Source organism: Lepidochelys olivacea, assembly GCF_965140295.1.
Source record: "Lepidochelys olivacea isolate rLepOli2 genome assembly, chromosome: 13".
In the NCBI taxonomy this organism is placed as follows: Eukaryota; Metazoa; Chordata; order Testudines; family Cheloniidae; genus Lepidochelys; species Lepidochelys olivacea.
This window is the reverse complement of record NC_140423.1, coordinates 26,940,326-26,961,908: the sequence shown is the minus strand read 5'-3', so window position 1 is coordinate 26,961,908 and position 21,583 is coordinate 26,940,326. Positions and strand designations below refer to the sequence as shown.

General features: G+C 43.4%; 1 long non-coding RNA gene across 2 annotated transcripts; it reads left to right on the top strand.

Annotated features, from left to right (window-relative positions):
• Positions 1-62: 62 nt before the first annotated feature.
• On the top strand, positions 63-20,851 carry LOC311529694. Of its 2 annotated transcripts, none has more exons than XR_014713861.1 (3): positions 63-198; positions 15,830-15,995; positions 18,031-20,851. It is a non-coding gene; the product is annotated as an uncharacterized lncRNA (long non-coding RNA). The 2 variants fall into 2 exon arrangements; XR_014713862.1 differs by having other exon boundaries at positions 91-198; positions 11,741-15,995.
• Positions 20,852-21,583: the final 732 nt, after the last annotated feature.

Below are 21,583 nucleotides of genomic sequence, written 5' to 3'. Positions count from 1 at the left end.
GGCCGCAAGGGTTCTCGGGAGCTGTAGTTCTCGTGGTGCGCGTGCGCCCGGGACTAGGCGGTCGCGTGTGAGTGACTCATCGCAGCGCGGAAGGGTGTGGCTGAGAGTCGCTGGGCCGGTGACGGGGCCAGGCGAGGTGGGAGGGGGAGTTCCTGTGACCCCTGGCCGGGGAACAGGCTTTGGGCAGCCCCTGCAAAGGTGAGGCCGCGGGGCTCCCCGGCAGAGCTGGGTAGCGGCGGCTGGGGAGGCCGCGGGGGGTCCCCGCACGGTTGGGGCTGTGGTGGGGGAGAGGCTCCTGGGCGCCCCGGCAGAGATGGGGCAGTAGGGGGGCGGGGTGATGGGGGCAGACTCGGTGCCAGCTCATGCTGAGGCCCCTAGGCCTCAGCTGAGCACTAACAAAGGCAGAGCTGGCCACCTCTGTGTTAGTGTTGCTAAAATAGGTATTAGATTTATACAGATGTTTAATCTTTAACCTCTGTGAAATGCCCGTAAATTGCTGTATGCGTTAATCTCACTTATAATATCAGTAGCCTATGTTATAAAGTAGCATTTAAGTGTTTGCTCTGTAACTGTAAACCACCAGTCAGGAGAAAAGCATTACCGAATGTGAAATACCAGACAAACTATTATAGACCATTGGAGGACAAAAGACTTGGTTGATTACTCCCCACACACCCGTGAAGAGGAGACATGCATATAGACTGCCCCCACAGCTCAAACTCGTGGAACAAGGAAATAAAAATCCCTGCTTAAAAAAAAAACAAACTATCTTTATGCTACTTGGATCTGAGGGAAAATGATTACTAAGCAAAAGCAACAGATTCTCTGTGATTTGTCTGGGTATCCGTAAAAGACAGATAGAGCTTTCTTATTGCAGAAGTTTCTACCATCTCTTGAAATCTGAGACTGTAACTCATTTGTGTGCATATGTTTACTTGCTTTAACCTTGTAAATAACTCTCACTTCTTTTTCTTAGTTAATAGATCTGTAGTTAGTTTATTATAGGATTGGCTACAAGCACTGGTTTTGGTGTAAGATCTTAAGTGCAATTGACCTGGGGTAAGTGACTGGTCCTTTGGGACTGGGGGTAATCTGAATATTGTTAAGTTTCAGAGTAGCAGCCGTGTTAGTCTGTATCCGCAAAAAGAACAGGAGTACTTGTGGTACCTTAGAGACTAACAAATTTATTAGAGAGTAAGCTTTTGTGGGCTACAGCCCACTTCATCAAATGCATAGCATGGAATTTATAATAAGGGGTGTGTGTGTGTATACATACACACTCACACCACACATACACAGATAAGTTGGAAGTTACTGCATATTGTTGTGATTTTTGGTGTAAAGGCTCATCTATCACAGGCAAGCTTGCCTAGGTGGCAAGATAGACTGGAGTACTCAAGGGGACTGTCTGTGAGTCCATGATTAGGCTATTAAAATGTCTGAAGTGTTTACACATAAGAACGTGGCGGGGCGGGGGGGGGGGTAGCGCTATATGTGAAAGAAAATGTAAAATCAAATGAAATAAAAATCTTAAATGAATCCACATGTTCCATAGAATACCTTTGCTCTAATAAGAATATAATAGTAGGGCTCTATTATTGACCACCTGACTAGGACAGCGATAATGACAGTGAAATGCTAAGGGAGATTAGAGAGGCTATCAAAAAATAAAGAACTCAATAATAGTGGGGGATATCAATTATCCCCATATTGAGTGGGCACATGTCACCTCAGGACGAAATACAGAGACAAAATTTCTTGATACTTTAAATGACTGCTTCTTGGAGCAGCTGGTACAGGAACCCACAAGGGGAGAGGCAACTCCTGATTTAGTACTGAGTGGAGCGCAGGATCTGGTCCAAGAGGTAACTATAACAGGACCACTTGGAAATAGTGACCATAATATAATAACATTTAACATTCCTGTGGTGGGACGAACACCTCACCAGCCCAACACTGTGGCATGTAATATCAGAAAGGGGAACTATGCAAAAATGAGGAGGTTAGTTAAACAGAAATTTAAAAGGTACTGTGACTAGAGTGAAATCCCTGCAAGCTGCACGGACGCTTTTCAAAGACACCATAATAGAGGCTCAACTTAAATGTATACCCCAAATTTAAAAACACAGTAAAAGAACTAAAAAAGAGCCACTGTGGCTTAACAACCATGTAAAAGAAGAAGTGAGAGATAAAAAGGCATCTTTTAAAAGTGGAAGTCAAATCCTAGTGAGGTAAATAGAAAGGAGGATAAACACTGCCAAATTAAGTTAAAAATGTAATAAGAAAAGCCAAAAAGGAGTTTGAAGAACAGCTAACCAAAAACTCAAAAGGTAGTAACAAAATGTTTAAGTACATCAGAAGCTGGAAGCCTGCTAAACAACCAGTGCGGCCCCTGGATGATCAAGATACAAAAGGAGCACTTAAAGACGATAAAGTCATTGCAGAGAAACTAAATGAATTCTTTGCTTCAATCTCTATAGCTGAGGATGTTAGGGAGATTCCCCAACCTGAGCCGTCTTTTGTAGGTGACAGATCTGAGGAATTGTCATAGACTGAAGTGTCACTAGAGGAGGTTTTGGAATTAATTGAGAAACTTAACAGTAACAAGTCACCGGGACCAGATGGCATTCACCCAAGAGTTCTGAAAGAACTCAAATGTGAAATTGCGGAACTATTAACTATGGTTTGTAACCTGTCCTTTAAATCAGCTTCTGTCCCCAGTGACTGGAAGATAGTTAATGTAACGCCAATATTTAAAAAGGGCTCTAGAAGTGATCCCCAGCAATTACAGACCGGTAAGTCTAACGTCAGTAGCGGGCAAATTAGTTAAAACAATAGTAAAGAATAAAACTGTCAGTCACATAGAAGAACATAAATTGTTGGGCAAAAGTCATCATGGTTTCTGTAAAGGGAAATCATGTCTTACTAATCTATTAGAGTTCTTTGAAGGGGTCAACAAACGTGGACAAGTGGGATCCAGTGGACATAGTGTACTTAAGGTTTCTAGAAAGCCTTTGACAAGGTCCCTCACCAAAGGCTCTTACGTAAATTAAGTTGTCATGGGATAAGAGGGAAGATCCTTACATGGATTGAGACCTGGTTAAAAGACAGGGAACAAAAGGTAGGAATAAATAGTAAATTTTCAGAATGGAGAAGCGTAATTAGTGGTGTTCCCCAAGGGTCAGTCCTAGGATCAATCCTATTCAACTTATTCATAAATGATCTGGAGAAAGGGATAAACAGTGAGGTGGCAAAGTTTGCAGATGATACTCAACTGCTTAAGATAGTTCAGACCAAAGCAGACTGAAGAACTTCAAAAAGAACTAAGTGACTGGGCAACAAAATGGCAACTGAAATTTAATGTGGATAAATGTAAAGTAATGTGCATTGGAAAAAATATCCCCAACTATACTTACAATATGATGGGGGCTAATTTAGCTACAACTAATCAGGAAAAAGATCTTGGAGTCATCGTGGATCGTTCTCTGAAGACGTCCATGCAGTGTGCGGTGGCAGTCAAAAAAGCAAACAGGATGTTAGGAATCATTAAAAAAAGGGATAAAGAATAAGATGAATATCTTATTGCCCTTATATAAATCCATGATACGTCCACATCTTAAATACTGTGTACAGATGTGGTCTTCTCATCCCAAAAAAGATATACTGGCATTAGAAAAAGTTCAGAAAAGGACAACTAAAATGATTAGGGGTTTGGAACAGGTCCCATATGAGGAGAGATTAAAGAGGCTAGGACTTTTCAGCTTGGAAAAGAGGAGAGGAGACTAAGGGGGGATATGATAGACGTATATAAAATCATGAGTGGTGTGGAGAAAATGAATAAGGGAAAGTTATTTACTTGTTCCCATAATATAAGAACTAGGGGCCACTGTTAGGATATAGATATTCAGGCCTGTCTGTAAAGGCCTGTACTCTAAGAATTTAGGTGTATTCTTATCACTTAGCTAATTATAGAGGTATAAAAGAATCAAAATCACTGTCTGCTGGTGTAAGGGCCTTCTCTTACTGTGACAGTCTGAGGCTAAGGCCTCTCGCTAAGCAGCAGAGACAGCCATAAGCTGGGAAGCAAATGGTCACATCCTCACTAGTCACATTGAAATAAAGTGCTATTGGGCTGTTAGGAATACAATCCTGTCCTGATAATGCCTATCACCTACAGAGAAAATGTAAAAGGAAACTTAGTTTGATAGCTTCCTGTCTGGCAAGAACTCACTTATCAGTAGCTGGGATGTGAAATCCTCATTTCCTATTGTTTGTGTGTATAACCTCTGTCTGGTTCTGTGATTGTTTCTGTCTGCTGTATAATTAACTTTGCTGGGTGTAAACTAATTAAGGTGGTGGGATATAATTGGTTAAATAATCATATTACAATATGTTAGGATTGGTTAGTTAAATTTCAGTAAAATGATTGCTTAAGGTATAGCTAAGCAGAACTCAAGTTTTACTATATAGTCGGCAGTCAATCAGGAAGGGGGGGAATGGGAATCATGTTTTGCTAAGGGGGGAAATGGGAACAGGGACACGGGTAAGGTTCTGTGGTGTCAGAGCTGGGAAGGGGGATACTAAGGAAGGAAACGGGAATCATGCTTGCTGGAAGTTCACCCCAATAAACATTGAATTGTTTGCACCTTTCGGGTATTGTTGCTCTCTGTTCATGCGAGAAGGACCAGGGAAATAAGCGGGTGAAGGAATAAGCCCCATAACAGCCACCAAATGAAATTAATGGGCACCAGGTTTAAAACAAATAAAAGGAAGTTCTTCACACAGCGCACAGTCAACCTGTGGAACTCCTTGCCTGAGAAGGTTGTGAAGGCTAGGACTATAACAGGGTTTAAAAGAGAACTGGATAAATTCATGGAGGTTAAGTCCATTAATGGCTATTAGGCAGGATGGGTAAGGAATGGTGTCCCTAGCCTCTGTTTGTCAGAGGGTGGAGATGAATGGCAGGAGAGCGATCACTTGATCATTACCTGTTAGATTCACTCCCTCTGGGGCACCTGGCATTGGCCACTGTCAGTAGACAGGATACTGGGCTGGATGGACCTTTGGTCTGACCCAGTATGGCCATTCTTAGGTTCTTATGTACACTTGATGCTTGGTTGGTGAAATCCAAGTATAGTACTCACAAATAGTTTGGAGTTTGTGCCCTGCTTCTTACCAGTCTGCCCTGAGGTTGGTACTCACGCTACTGAGCCGCTCCAAAAAGCATGCATATGCCACAGTTCAGTTGTGTTTGTAGATCATAACCCAGCACGGTTAAAGTTGAGACTTGATACTGAGAGTTTGAAAGGTTAAAGAATAGACACAGTGAGTGAACCACAGTCATACGATGGTCTTGACAGAAAAGACTTGAGCCATTATGTAAAGAGAGGGGAATCTCCTGTAAAAAGAAAACTCCAGTTCAGGAGCCGAGCGCTTTGCTCATAAATTTTGACCAGCTGTCCAAGGACCCTCCCTGCCCTAGGCACCACAGAGGGGAACACTGCACTGGAAATGGCCTGATTGCAGGACCTGGCAGCCCAGGAAGAACACAAGCATCAGAGCTGCAGCTCAGGGGGACAGAGGCAGCCCTGGCTGCAGTCAAGACCTAGGAGGAGGAGAGATCCCACCAAAGACATATGGAACAACTAACGGTCGAAGCCAGTGAGAAAGCGAAGGAGGGGGCACACAAGAGGCAAACAGAAGTTCAAACATTGCAGTACAGAGTACTGGAGCAGCAAAAGGAGCTTCCCCAGCCAGCAAGCGTACCCCTCTACAACACAAGGGAGTGGGAGAGCATCTGCTTAATTTCTAAAGAAACTGACTGTATGGAAGAGTACCTGTCCACCTTTTAGAGACTATGTGGGATACACGATATCCCAGAGGATATGCCATATCCCAGAGGATACGCCAGTGCCTATCCTCCTAATCAGATTAACTGGGAAAGACAGTCAAGTTTTTAATGATATCGAAGAGGTGATGCTAAAATGTATAAGAAATTTAAAGAAAATGTACAGAAAAAATGTAAGATTACTCCTGAGACCTGTCAGTTGAAGTATAGAAGTCTCAAAACGTTTGACAATATCACTCATGTTGAATATGTACCTAAAATGTGTAATTTTTGAGAAAATGGATAATGGGGCAGCGGCTGAGAATGATTATGAAAAACTGATCTGAGGGCCCAGGAGTAATTGTTATGGGTAGTTACAAATGAGGTAAAGACAGCCATCTATAACAAAACCAAATCTTCCACAGTTTTATAGGCTGTAGAAATTGCTGATGGATATGAATCAAGGGCTCATGGGGGGAATTCCAGGGGAAGGGAAAGAGGGGTTTGCAAGTAAACCTAACCCCAAGGGAGCACAGGTTTTAAAGCCCCCTACCAAAAGTGAAGGCAAGTAGTCTGCCATCACTGTGGGACTCCTAGGCACATAAAATCAATTTGTCCAAAACTTGAGGTAATCCCAAGACCCACACCCCATCCTGCCATAGCAAGTGGCACTACCATTGTCCCAGAGGCAGTGGACGAGCAGGTTTTTGAACCAAAGAACTATATCAGGACGAGTCCTGGGAGGGTAGTAAAGAAGTTGTTAAGAATGCTAAGGTATAGATATAGCATCCCAAGTCACTTTGGTTAAGGAAAGTTTGGTAAGGGAGGAAGACTGTCTCCCTGGTAAGAGTTTAAATAGATTGGCTTAATTCCCTCTATCTGTACTTCTGGCTAAGGTCCACCTTGAGTGTGAGGATTTTAAGGGAGATATTGTTATAGGTATTAGGACGTACTGTTGATATTTTAATAGATAATGATATTTTATCCATGTCTAAGCAGGTTAATGTCATAACTTGCAGCCAGAAAGAGTGTGGCCCTATCTCCCCTCCCAGAATACTTGGGGGGAGGGAGGATTCCTTTCTGACCTCTGCTGGTGGCCAGCCGAAACCTGAAGTAGGTGCTTTAGGAACATAAGACAAACTGGAAATAAGCTGCAGGGCTGTTGAGCCCTGATCCCTACCATCACAAGCAGCCCCATCACACAATTGTACTCATAAATTTCTCTCTCTCTTAACTAATCAAGTTGTTTGCCCCCACAATTCCTACGGGGAGGCTGTTCCAGAACCTCATTCCTGTGATGGTTAGAAACCTTCTAATTTACAGCCTGAATTTGTTTGTGACCAGTTTATTTCAATTTATTCTTGTGCCAGCATTGTCCTTTAGCTTAAATAGCTCTTCCCCCTCCTTCGTATTTATCTCCTAATACAGCGGTTCTCAAACTTTTTTTCTCGTGGACCACTTGAAAATTGCTGAAGGTCTCAGCAGACCACTTAATGATCTTTCCAAATGTTGTTTGTACCGTTAGCTAACTATTGTAAAGCACTTTGGATAAAAGCGCTGTATAAAAAACCCTTAATAATTAACTTTTTTTGTTCTACAAATAAAAGCACACAACTGTTATTTTAATATCAGTAGTCTTACCTTCCTAATGTGATGGATGTGCCCTCTCTCCCCCGCTGCGGCAGCCCCTGAGCTGGGAAGGGGGGGGGGGGTCTCTCCCCGCAGCCCTGGGGCTGGGAAGGGGGGGGGGGGTCTCTCCCCGCAGCCCTGGGGCTGGGAAGGGGGGGGGGGGTCTCTCCCCGCAGCCCTGGGGCTGGGGAAAGTTGCCTCTTTCTCTGACTGCCGCAGCCCTGCACATCCCAAATTCCCTCCACCTCCTCTTCGTACCCCATTACCCCCTCCCACCTACTCCTTATTCCCCCTAAGGCCACCACCTCACCTTACATGTGCGTCTTCTCCAGGGTCCAGGAACCTAATTAGCGGAGCCATGCCTGCATGGCTCCACTAATTAGGTGGGTGGCCCTTCACTATGTTGTGTGCGGCCGCCCAGGTACACACCTTAGAGGGAACTATCCGCAGACCACCTGAATGGAGTTTGCGGACCGCTGGTGGTCCGCGGACCGCAGTTTGAGAACTTCTGTCCTAACGTATTTGTAGAAAGCAATAATATTCCCTCAGCTTTCTTTTTGCTAGACTAAACAAACCAAGCTCTTCAAGTATCTTCTTATGAAATAGGTCCTCCATTCCCCTGATCACTGTAGGGACTCTTCTCTGCACCTGGTCCAGTTTAAATTCATCTTTCTTAAACATGGTTGAGCAGAATTGTACACAGTATTCCAAGCGAGGTCTTACCCGTGCCTTGTACAATGGCATTAATATTTCTCTATCCCTAATGAAAATGCCTTGCCTGATGCATCCTAGAATCACATTTGCTTTTTTCACAACTGCATCACATTGGTGGCTCATAGCCATCCTATGATTGACCCGCTCACCCAGGTCTCGCTGACACCCCAGTTTGTATCAAAAATTCTTCTTAAACCCTAAACGCACAACTTCACACTTTGGACTATTGAATTTCATCCCATTTCTGTCATTCCAGTCATCAAGGTCATCCAGATCTTCTGGTGTAATATTTTGATTCTTCTCTGTATTGATGGTGTATACTTTATCTCATCAGCAAATTTCATTAGCACATTCTACTTTTTGTGCCAGGGTCATTAATAAAAATATTGAATAAGACTTCCCAAGACTGATCCTTGAGGAACTCCGCAGGTAACCTACCTCCAGACCAATAATTCACCTTTCAGCACTGCACAACCCATTGCCTTCTCCGCTTTAACCAATTCCTTATCCACCTTACAATGCTTGTACTGATCCCCATCTTCCCTAATTTAACTAGTAGTTTCCCATTTAGTACCATAGGTGATCAGAGCTCTTCTCAAATTCCATCAGTGAAAAGAAAGCCATTTTCTCCAGATTTGCAAACTATGCTCTGTGGGAATAATGATGTCCAAAATCAGGAAACAAAATGCACTGGTTCAGAAACTCTCTCTCTACCAAATTTAAAATCGGGCCCAGGATGAAGGCTGATGTATTCTGTCTATAAAGTCTACAAAGCTTGACAGCATCATTATAACCTATCTGAATGTGTAATTTTTAATGATCAAACCATTGCTCTGTCTTTGATACGTGCAAAATAAATATCAGTGTTTCTGAATTAGGGTGGTTTGAAATTGTTTTATTGAAAAATCTTCCCTTTGGAAAACATGGTTTTGTCAAAACTGATATGGACTGTTGGGAAAATTGAAACCAAAACAGTTCTAATGGACATTATTATAATGTCATTTTAGTGTCAAATAAAATTTTCTCTTAACTGTCAACAAACTTTGATTCAAGAGAAAATGTTGATTTTTTTTGTTGTTTTTACATTTCTGAATATAATTTTTTTGGAACTTTGAAATTATTTGAGATGTAGATGTTTCATCTCAATTTTAGACAAGACAAAATGTTGAAGTATTGGAATTTCCCACAGGTTGGATATTCTATTTCCCAATCAATTCTATTCTGAACTGAAAATCTTTTGGCTTTATTGAAGTGTAAACAGAAAACCAACAAGCAGATAAAGTCCTTCAGGTCAAAGTCAGTGAAGCTTTTACATAGTGTAGACAGTATCTCAATACTCACGGGCTGCTTCCACTCCCATATGGAATTACGTAACATCCCAGTGGCAACCACAGCGGATTCACGGCTGGTGTAAATCAACATAGTTCTGTTGACTACATCCTTTATGTAATTTTTCCTGACTTTAGTGGAAAAGTGAATAAGTGAAAAAGCCAGTCACACCCTTTGCCCTTTACTTCATCTCCCCTTCCCACTTTTTATATCAGCTGAAAACAAGGCAAGCCAGTACCATGTGCACTATAGGCAAGTGCCCTGAGGACCATCAGCGCTTCATGGATCACAGATAATTTTTGAAGTCCCCACAAGGATTGGGCCAGCTTTAACATTTTGGGGCATTCTTGCAAAATGCTTTTCCACATCTGTAACTTAAATACATGATGATTATTTTACACAGACACCACTGTCTCCAGCTATCCACCACTTATGTCAATGAGTTTGTGTGGGAACTCGGGTGGTTCAGTCATCTGCTTAGCTGTCTCAGAGATAGTACACTCAAAGCCACTTTCTCTGTATTCTGTAGCACTGATGGAGACTAACATTTCAGCTGAAACATTCTCCAAACTTTTGCTGACAGTTCCTTTCACCATCTACATCTTACCAAACTTTGGTGCACACACTGAAATTCTCTTCACCTGCATATGGTCTTCCCCTGGGGGCACAGATTGCTACGGTTACAAAGTCTACCTTAGCCTGCTTCCAGCCCATGTCCACTCTGCCCTGTAGGTCAGCCTGTGCAGGCAGAGACCCCTTCCGCACCTTGCAGGGGATCTAGAGGCTCTCCGTGAAGTCACTTTCCCCCAGGGGTGAAGTCATGCAAATATGCTTTTCACAGGTCCTCCAGACCGTGGTGGACTGCAGGACACAATGCACTGCTGAGACAATGATATATCTATGCGGTTTCAGCTTCTGTTGGATGCACTACCACCCTCATCCCTGAGCAATGCATCATAAAACGTGTTCTGCTAATAGTGAACTGCCTTCATAACATCACTCTCTTGGTCAGGAAAAACAAAGTTTGCAAAGCTTCTGTGAAATGTCAAAAGGAAGATTGAGCAATTTTTGAAGATTGGACTTCAAATTGGACAATCAGGTTACGCTATGAAAGACACGTGACATATTAAAACTCTGGAACTCTCTTACGGGAGCCTGTGGTCAAGTTTTCCTTCCTTCCATATTACTCCCGTTCCCAGCATTCCTTACTGCTGGGTCATTCACAGGTCCATATCCCAGACAGTCTTTGAAGCATGGTATATTCTTGGAGAGTTCCACAGATCTCAAGATGCCGGGCATCTGCTGTAGATGGATAATATTAGGTGTAGAGCCCAGGATTATTGGATTAGTGATGAGTGTTCGTGTCATTTTCCCAGCAACCAAAAAAAAAAAAAAATTGGCTATTACCTGAGGAAGAGCATCCTGAATACAAACGTCTCTCTCTATCCAGGGTGAAATTCACCCACTGCAGAATGTTGGCACATGGGTTAGGCACTACTTCAGTCCTGTTTACGCATTGTGGATTGTGTGATCCCCACACCAGCGACTTGTCTCATTCTCTCTCTCTGGTATTCATAGGTGTTTAAGACCAGAATGGTCCATTATGACAATTTAATCTGACCACCTATATAACATAAGATCTAGAATTTCACCAGTGATTCCTGTATCAACGCAGAACATTATGTGCTATCTCATAAAATTACAGTCAGGTTTAAGGTTCCTTCTGCTGCTTCATGCTGGTAAATTGTGATTGTGCTCTGCGAGGTGCCTATGTAAAAATGCCATCTTCTTAATGAAGAGATCTGCTACTTGTATTTAGTTAATCAGATACGTTGATTTTAAAGATGGAAATAAATACTACTCTTTACTCCAGTTAGAAACACTGCAGAGCCAATACAGTTTTGGAGAGGGAGCTGGATTCTGTTTTGGCTTTGCATGCTCAACAGGATGGTTAAATTCCACTTCCATGGCTAAATTATGCTCACAGTTATATTTGTGCAACCTTATTGAAGATAATGGTGATCATGATGTCTGAAAGCGAGGAAAGTACAAAGCTCAGTTAATAATGTGTATTCATTTTTTAAAAGAGGTACACATTAGTATCCTATACAGAAGGGCTTTTCTGTCATTGGTCTTATTAATTTTTGTTTGTTTTACCTCCATCCTCAGTCCTCTGCCGTCTGTTAAGTCAGCTCACTTTTCATAATAGCAACACTCATTTTAATTTAATTAAATTTAAAGGTTCAATGGATGGAAGCTGAAGTTAGACGAATTCAGATGCAAAATAATGTGCGATTTTTTTAGCACTGAAGGCAATTACCTATTGGAACAACTTACTTAAGGATGTGATGGATTCTCCATCTCTTAAAAACTTTAAATCAAGACGGGGTGTCTTTCTACAAGAGATGCTGTGACAGACAGACTGACAATATCCTGAATGAACTCTGTTGAATTAAGTTAAGGTTAATTTAATAAGGTTTAATACATTTGGGGTACATTGTATTAGAAATGCAAATGTTTATGTACTAATGTGAGATTGTATGGAACTTCTTTATCAAGGAGACAAGATCAATGCAATCTTTGGAAGGTATGAGAGTTCAGAGGTCTTTTAGGAACTGTGTGGGAAGTGGATTTTCTATGAAGTAATTTGAGGCTCACCTCAAATGCAGATTCTTTCCTCCAAAGCCAACCTAACCAAGATACACCCTGGGGAGAGAAACCCATTGTGTACCAATTACCTGCTTCTGGAAGCTCCACATCAAAGACTCCTGATCTGTATGAAAGGGTGGACAACCCTGCATAGACTAAACTTGTCATGAGTGTGCTTATTCTGAGCTGAAGCTGTGTGGAACTGGTAACCACAAGGACTGTCTAGAGTGGGGGAGGGGGTTCAAGGACTGCTTCTACCAGAAGTCGTGTTAGGGTTGGGGTTAATTCTGGTAAGCTTATTAGCATGTATGTAGGTACTTGCATTGTTTTTAATATGTTTGCTTTTTACCTTAAGAATAATGTGGGCTTACTTAGAGCTGTGTGATAGTGTAATTGCTACAGTTGTAACTGTTCTCAATCTCCGAAGAGGAAGCAAGCAGGCGCCCTTGGGTAACGGTTCTGTGCTGGGAAATACACTGTGAAGGCAGTGAGCTGTGCAGCCTGGGAATAGCCCAGTCAGAAGGGAGGGAGACTCACCTCTCCAGCCAGAAAAGCAACAGCTGAGGAGCTGGAAGCGGAGAGTGGGTGCCAGAAGCTGAGAGTGGGTGCCCTTGCTGAACCACTGAGGGGAAATACAGGTGTAGATGTCCTCAACTGACAGATGCTCTAGCTCAGGGATCTCAAAGTCCCGGCCCACAGGCCATCTGCAGCCTGAGAACCTCCCCACCACGGCCCGCAGAAGAAACACTCATGCAGACATGCTGCCGGCAATGTCTGCTGCAGGCCCTGCTCCCATTGGCTGGGGGAGAGGGACAAAGATACCATCACTAGTCGCCAAGCAGAGGCAGCATCACTTTTTTCCCTACAATGAATATAAACAAGTCAAAATACCGACCACAACTCTCTGATGCTCACCTCCCTGCAATCCTGAAGGTTTCAACCGCTCAGTCACTGAAGCCAAACATCAACAAACTGACAGAACTGAAGCGTTGCCAGCTGTCTGTCAAAACACTAAAAACTCTCTGCCAGGCAAAGAATTATATAAAGTTGTAGGACAGTATTATCTCTAAGAAATACAAAATAAAAAATACAATATAAATGTTCTCTTTTCTGAACACCATTTTCAGTGACATTATTGGCCCGCTGGGAGGATTTGAGGACTGGCACTGGCCCTAAGTTGAGTTTGAGGCCCCTGTTCTAGCTCTACCAGAAATTATGGTCTTGATGCAAGAATTACTGTGTGAAGTTCTCTGGCCTGTGTAATGCAGGAGGTCAGACTAGATGTTTGTACAGGTCCCTTTTTGTCATAAAATCCATATAAGCACTACCATGTTTTCATAAGGGCATTTCTTTTCTTGCACTGACCCTCCCTCCCCAGGGGGCAAAATGCACCCAAAACACTGCTAACCACACAAAGTAAACTGTAGGAGGGGGAGAAAACTCACCCAAACATTGTTCTCCAATCTTCTGATTCCAGGACACAATTCTGACAGGTGCTGTGCACTCTGGTCCTGAGCCTGCAGAGCACTTAAGTACATGCACAAGTGATTTATCAGCATGTAAGTGGCCCCACTCACTTCATAGACTTGAAAGCTAAACACATAGTTTTGTAGTAAGCCAGAAGATGGAGCCCAAGCATAAGCAGCCAAGTCCTAGAGGGCAAGAAGCCAGAGGATTCCATGAGGACCCCTTGGCTATAGCGTGTCTATGGAGGGGGAGGGAAGGGTGCTCTACAGGAGGAAGACAGACTATATTGCTCTGGGAGTAGGTGTGCATGAGCCTGGGGAAAGGACCGTGATAAATGCTGCTAAACCAGAGCTAGTGGTGAGCACTGTGGACTCAGACTCTCAAGCATCTCGGGGGTAGCTTAATGCCCATTAGCCAAAGAGCAATGTATCTTAGCAGGCTGGGAGTCCAGACAGAGCAGCCCCCGGCTGAGTAATGTACCCCACCAGGCTAGCACATCTCAGCTCTATGCAAAGGCCTCAGTGTGGAGAGGGGGCTAGAGGTTTGGGGCACCTCCAGAGGTAGGGGAAGGGATGGTGCTAATGTTTAACTGTTATTGAATTCCCTTCACTCTCCCATCCCCACTTTGGCCCATTGGCCTGTACCCATTCCCTTGCTTAATATTCTTACATAAGTAATTTCAGAACTCTGTGTTTAAGGGGGTTTTGGTGTGGGGACTTCTAGACCCACTCAAAGAAAGAAGGTCAATGCCCATCCAAAGAGGAAGAGGCAGGCTTGCCCTCTTAAGACATTTACCAGCACCTGTGTCCAGCATGGCATTGGGGTGGGTTGACTTCTGTGTCACCAGATATCTTGAGTCATTGTTTTCTGTCATCTGTTTCATGCTTGCCCTCACACTCTTTAATTCTCTGAAGAGTTTTGACATACAAAATGTATATTTAAAATAAAGTTGTATTTAGGTAAATGCCTCCTGCCACTACTCTGGCTGGCCGGTCATTGGGGTTAGTAAAGTAGGAATATTTAGCATAGATACAGAAAGATACTGGACCATATTATGTATTACTCCTTTCCTGCACATGCCTGCCTACTTTTGGCCCCTGCCAGGATCCTACTCAGCTACTGGCACAATTTAGAGGACATCCAGAATTGCTTTCAAGTTGCAACAGTTTTCTGTGAGCTGTGTCAGAGGGTAGGTGGCCTTCTGAAATCTTTTATTAAACACAGCAGCCCCTATGACGAAGCCCAGACAAAAAACAAAACAAAAATAGACATCCAGAATTGCTTTCAAGTTGCAACAGTTTTCTGTGAGCTGTGTTAGAGGATAGCTGGCCTTCTGAAATCTTTTATTAAACACAGCAGCCACTATAATGAAGCCCAGACAACAAAACAAAAATAGAAACATACATAAAACAGATAAAAGTCAAAAGCAGAGAGCAAATTGATACAAGAAAATGCAACCTTCTCCTCCCTTCCAACATTCACAACTCCGTTGATAGGAGAGCCCCAACACTGATGACTCACTCCATCTTCCAAACACAGTCTACTTGGTGTCCAAAGTCCAATCAAAGCAGAAGTCAACCATGACTAATTGTCTTGGCTCAGTCCCATAACAGGTGCTCCATCCCTCTGTATAGGGTCCGTTACCTAGCGCTCAAGATACTGCTTTTGGGGTCCTCCCAATCTGACCCAAGCCCAGGTCCTTGATACTGTTAAGGAAGAGTTAGCACATGTGACTCCATTTTGGTTTGGGGCCCACCATTGTTTAAATGCCAGCACATCATACACCAGGAAGAGTAATCCTTAAATACTGAATCCCTGTGAAAATCCTCCTCCTCGTCTCCAGCCTGCCTTGACTCCCAGTATCTGGTTTTTGTCAGTCTCTAACTCCCTGTCTCTTGGCCTTGATGTGAGGCCTCCCATCCTGATAATAAAAGTTACTGATACATGGCTTTAGGACCATGCGGTGTAATTAACATACTGGTATAGCACGAGGAATGCACCAAGCAAGGTTAGGTGGTAGATAAGACAAGGGTTTGTTTATTGGCTAAGGTTTCTGATGCACAAGGGCAACATGCTTTGCTAAAAGGTATATAACCTTTGTATAATCTGCTTTCAGGGTCCCCTCCTGGCTAGCAGGGGGCACCACGCTTGAGCGTAATAAACTTAGTGTTTTTTGGGAACTCTGCAGTTGTTGACTTTATTTCTGTGCCTCAGCCTAGATTCAAACTGTGCGTGACCTATCAAGTGTAATTCGTAGCATTGGTGTGCGTGTCCTACAAGGTGTAATTCGTAACAGTTTTGGCGACCCCGAAGGGACTCTAGGCTTGCCCCAACAAGCGAGACTACACTCCTCCTCTCGGACAGCTCCAGCCGGCACAGGGTGAGTTCACCTTTGAGAACTCCGAGGGGGGGGGGGGGGTGAGCTGTCGCTTAGGCGATAAGGTGGCACATTTTGTGTTCTTTTGGTAGCCCATTATGGGTTCTGGGCAGAGTGTAAGTAAGGGGACCCCTTTGGCTGAAATTCTCAAGAATTGGGGGAATATTTCTGGCACCCATGGGTTAGGCAGGAAAAAAGCTGTTATTTTATGTAAGGTTGAGTGGCCAACACTAACAACTCAAACATCTGTTGAATGGCCACCGGATGGGTCCTTTGCTGGGGATACATTAACAGTGCTTAGAAGGAGGCTGGAGGACAAAGCTCCAGCCCAGATGAATTATTGGTATGTATGGGACAACTGGGCTTATGCGCATGCAAAAGGACATCCTCTTTCCTCCTCCTTTTCTTATTCATCTCAGGGATCTCCAGCCCCACTCTGTGCTATGCCTGCTTCTGCCCCTCCTCCGGCTTACCCTCAGCTTTCTGACTTATGCCCGTCACCTCCTTGCTTGCCAATTAGCCGTGCTTTCTGTCCAGGTGACAAGCCTCATGTGGGGAGGACTCGGGTAGCCCTTGTAAGTAAAAATATTTTAAAAAAGAGACCAGGAGGGCTGGGGGCTAGTTAAGAAGCCCACCCTCCTTGTTAATTTGGTAGTGAAACAAAGCTAGTGCTCATGGAAGGGACAGTTCAGAGAAAAAAAAAGGATCGGCCCCAAGCGGGCAGGCAACAGAGAGAGAGATTGGAAAACAGGTTGGAAACTTCAAGGTCATCGTGAAAAAAAGAGTAAATAATTACAGGAATGAAAAACGTAAATCCCGGAATAATACTTGGAATGGTAAAATCCAAGTTTTGGGAAATAAACAAGTGATTTAAAAAAAAAGTAAGAAGTTAACTCTTTAGTTGCTGAAAACAATTAAGCAGTTAAACTTTGTGAAATACTGGAAAAAAAGAATTCTTGGTTTCTTTGCAGCCATTTTGGAAAAAATGGGCCCTTTTCCAAAAAAAATGCAATTATACAGTGCTACTTAATTAATATCTTATTAGGTTCCAAGAGGCTACAATAGGTGGTGTCTTCCTTTTCAGGTCGCTGTGTATTTAACAGCGGGAGTTAAAAGTAAAAGGCAATCAAAAGTCTGGTAGAGTTTATTGTGCCCTTTTTAAAGTAAGAATCTTTAACCTGTGAATCCAAAAGCAAGCCGGAAAGCATTTGTTTTCATGTAAATTACCTAACTAATAAGGTAGAGGCCACTGAAACCTATAAAACAAATACAAGAAAATATGGGTAATTCCTCCGTTTTGTCTGCAATTAACAAAGGTATTTGTATAAAAAGGAAATATTTTAAGCAATGACTGACTGCCAAAAGGGGTAAATCTGTGGGGGTTTTTTGTCTTTCAAAAAAATCAGAAAAAATTAATGCCAGCTGAAAAGCAATTCAACATCTCATGAATTAACTGGCACAATAGGAACTCTGTTCTGTGTTCTATGTGCTGTCTTGTGGTGTGTGTCTTGTGGCCAGAATTGCTGTGTTTAATTTTTCATAAAACAGTTCAATTTAAAACTAAATAAAAAAATAAAATCAAAACGCAGATACTTGTTTTATTCAACTTGGAATACAAAGTGTTTAAATATCAAAAAATGTAATACTAAAGTTTAATACATTTGCTTAAATAAAAAAAATTTCATTGGCCAGATCTTTTAATTAAAAAAATTGTTGTTAAAATTTGCACACCATCAAAGGTTAACCCACTCCCCATATTATACACGAGATCCTTCTGGCTACCTCACATTTCTAGCCAGAGAGCTGGGAAGGAAAAAAAGCTATTAGACACCAGAAGTTGTACCAAGTGGACTCCTCAAAAGTGGGTGTGCTTGTCCTGGCTTGTTGCTCCAAAGCTCTGTAATAAAGTCATTTTCCTAGAAGGGTATATGTGGCATACATTATACAATAAGACTAAAGTGCTGTATAATGGGCAATGTACATGTGTTCTTTTTTAAACAAAAGGTGTATAAGTAAAAAGTGAAAGTTTCCTTTGCAGGTTAATAAAAGCCAAGAAGGGGAAAAAAAATAAAATGGAGGACGAGCTAATTCAACGCTGTAGCTGGCAGTCTCGGTCCAAAGATAAGACACTGGCCTGCCCAAGGACACTACTCACAGCTAGGATTTGGCTAACAGCCAAGAAAGAGGGGGGCTTAAATGTGCCCAGGCAGCTGTGAGATCTGCAACACACTGCCAGACATTAATGAAATGTGTTAGGTCTCTGTATTTACAGGTAAAAAAAGTCCTGCTTCAAGAATCCTGAGCAAACCTGCCATTTGTTAAAACCAGGTGACTGGGTCTACATAAAGGTCCATCAACAAAAGACGACTCTGGCCCCATGCTGAAAAGACCCTTATTAAGTCCTGCTAACTACCAACACCGCTGTGAAGTGCCAAGGACTGACTGCCTAGACCCATGCTTCTTACTGCAAGAAGACCCCTCCACCTCAAGGTGACTTCACTTCGACTACTGATCAGCCTGTCCCTCCTTCTGGGTTTTTTTTTTTTCTCCTTTCCTCCTTTTGAGCAGCAAAAAAAACAAAACAAGGTGAAGTGCTAGTAACCTCTCCCTTGTCCACTGACAAAGCTAACCTGCATTCAGTATTTGCTAAAGAAACCAAAGCACTACAGGGTGATGTGCTAGTAACCTCTCCCCTGTATAATGCAAAACCATGCCTGTTCCAAAAGAGAAGGAACGCCTGCTCTGCTAAAACCACCAAAATCCAAGGATTCCTGACTGCAAAAGACACTGAGAATTGGCCTTGATGGCAAAGACGGAGCATTGTACATTGGCAGGGAGAAAGTTGCGGGATGTATTCTTGGGAATGTGAAGTAAAGTGGTGGGGTGGGTTTATTCCAGAGGCTGGAACTGTGCTTGTAGGCAAGTATAAATACCAGAAACGCCTTACAGCCACGAACATTACTCCACCATCTGCCACCACTCCTTTGCAGGTAAAGGTTCCTGGATCCATCATAGCTACGTTAAGTTGGTGCTGGGACCCCCACCTGACCCTGACAAGCCAGCAGACGAGCCACTTCACAAATGAACACTACAACCAACCCATGGACTGAGCTTTCCAGCTACTGGGACCTTCATAGCCCACCAGGACTTTGTGTGTTCCTGTTTATTGGGCTTACATTGGGGGTAGTGTTTTTTGTATAGTACAGGGGAGGATGTCGACATTGGTATGGTTTGCCGGGGGTGGGGGTTCTCTCCCTATTCCCAAGTCCAGTACAAGGATGGGAGGGCAATAGCTTCTTGAATTTAACCCATGCTATCAAACAGGGTGTAAATCGAACGCAGTGTTGGATTTGTATTCGTACCCCCACATATTTAGGTCAGGGCGTCCCGTTGGTAGGGGTACCTATCCCCCTTAATTGAACACTCCAAGCTAAGCTATGGGCAAACACTACATTTAACTGGAATGTTACAGTCCAAATATGGTCTATTAATATGGTGGCCCAGAGTAATTATGCTTTGTGTGTGTCACAACATAAGGGCATAGAAAATACAGTTTTTGTAGGGTGCAAGGACACCACCCAAATCAGCTCTGGTGGGGGAGGCCCCTCTACCTGCTCCAGAACCCTGTGGCCAGTCCCCGAGGGGTCTGGCTGGTATTGGTTATGCAATCACACAGCCTATAAGGTTCTCCCAGCAGGATGGTGTGGTACATGTACCTTAGGGGCTATAGTACCCACCGTGACAGTACACCAGAACCTGACCCGGCGAGAGATCCGCAATCTAGTATGGAGGGACCGACGAAGTATTCCTTTAAACCCCCTTTCTTTATCGGCCCAAAGGCTTTCACTCCTTTGTGCGTTGGTTTCTGCCATGGTTGGGAGTAAGCGAGCTGGAAAAAGCTATAGTTAACATTTCAGCGGCTTTGGAATTAATGGCAAATGCTACTGCAGATGCTCTATCTGCCCTTCAAATTGAAGTCACTCAGCTATCCCAAACTACATTGCAAAACCACCTAGCCCTGGATTATCTCCTTGCAAATCAAGGCAGGGTTTGTGCTCTGGTCAACTCAAGCTGTTGTGTTTTTGTAAATCAGCACCATAGGGTGGAAACGGACATCCACATCCTCAAGCAACAGGCAGCCCTATTACACCACATCAGCCTCGACACTACCAGCGCTGGATTCCAGGAGGTCTGGGACTGGCTCACCTCATGGCTACCAGATGTGGGGACGGCGTATTTGGTATTTACTTTTTTTGACTGTTATTGTTTTTGCGTTATTTTTTTAACGCCTACAATGCTGCAGTACGTGCTGTCGGCAGTTGCTAACCCTGCAGCACGGTTACTCAGCCCCGATATAGCTTACTGACGTACAAAAAAAAGGGAGGACTGTTAAGGAAAAGTTAGCACATGTGACTCCATTTTGGTTTGGGGTCCACCATTGTTTAAATGCCAGCACATCATACACCAGGAAGAGTAATCCTTAAATACTGAATCCCTGTGAAAATCCTCCTCCTCGTCTCCAGCCTGCCTTGACTCCCAGTATCTGGTTTTTGTCAGTCTCTAACTCCCTGTCTCTTGGCCTTGATGTGAGGCCTCCCATCCTGATAATAAAAGTTACTGATACATGGCTTTAGGACCATGCGGTGTAATTAACATACTGGTATAGCACGAGGAATGCACCAAGCAAGGTTAGGTGGTAGATAAGACAAGGGTTTGTTTATTGGCTAAGGTTTCTGATGCACAAGGGCAACATGCTTTGCTAAAAGGTATATAACCTTTGTATAATCTGCATTCAGGGTCCCCTCCTGGCTAGCAGGGGGCACCACGCTTGAGCGTAATAAACTTAGTGTTTTTTGGGACCTCTGCAGTTGTTGACTTTATTTCTGTGCCTCAGCCTAGATTCGAACTGTGCGTGACCTATCAGGTGTAATTCACAGCACTGGTGTGCGTGACCTATCAGGTGTAATTCACAGCACTACACAGAAAGGAATCCCTCCACTGAAAACAAAAGACAGGAAAACAATCATAGCCAACAGCAATAGCTAAATCCTCAGTCATTACACAATACTGGTACCCCATGCTCCTGACATACTGGTCTCTATGATATCTAGGGTAAGTACAATGAACCATACTCTCGGTCCAGCATATTCCCCCTACCCAACACAATCTCTTTCCAATTCCCACCATATCATGAACAAAAACATTCACCAACATCCTCCTACTCCTTCTCTCATTTGCCCCAAGCATGCTGCGAAAGGTGTCTTGACCTATAGTCTGGGCTCCTCCCCAACCCTCAAAGAGAAGTCAGACAAACTCAACCCATATTAAACTTGGATGTGCCTCCACGACTTCCTCTTTTTCTCCAGGCAGCTCTTTATTTCCGCATACCTCAGCGACTTCCAGATTGTGTGTGTGAAATTCTCCAGAGAAGCCCCTGTAAGGGGGTTCATCTGAAATACCGCCTCACACCTTGTCTTCCAGAGGAAGGTACATGGGAGCATGTTGATGAGAGAGGTTCCCCCCAACCATTGCCCATATGCTTGGCTCTTGTCCTAACTTAACTAGCACTTTCAGTACCTTCACTAATCCCA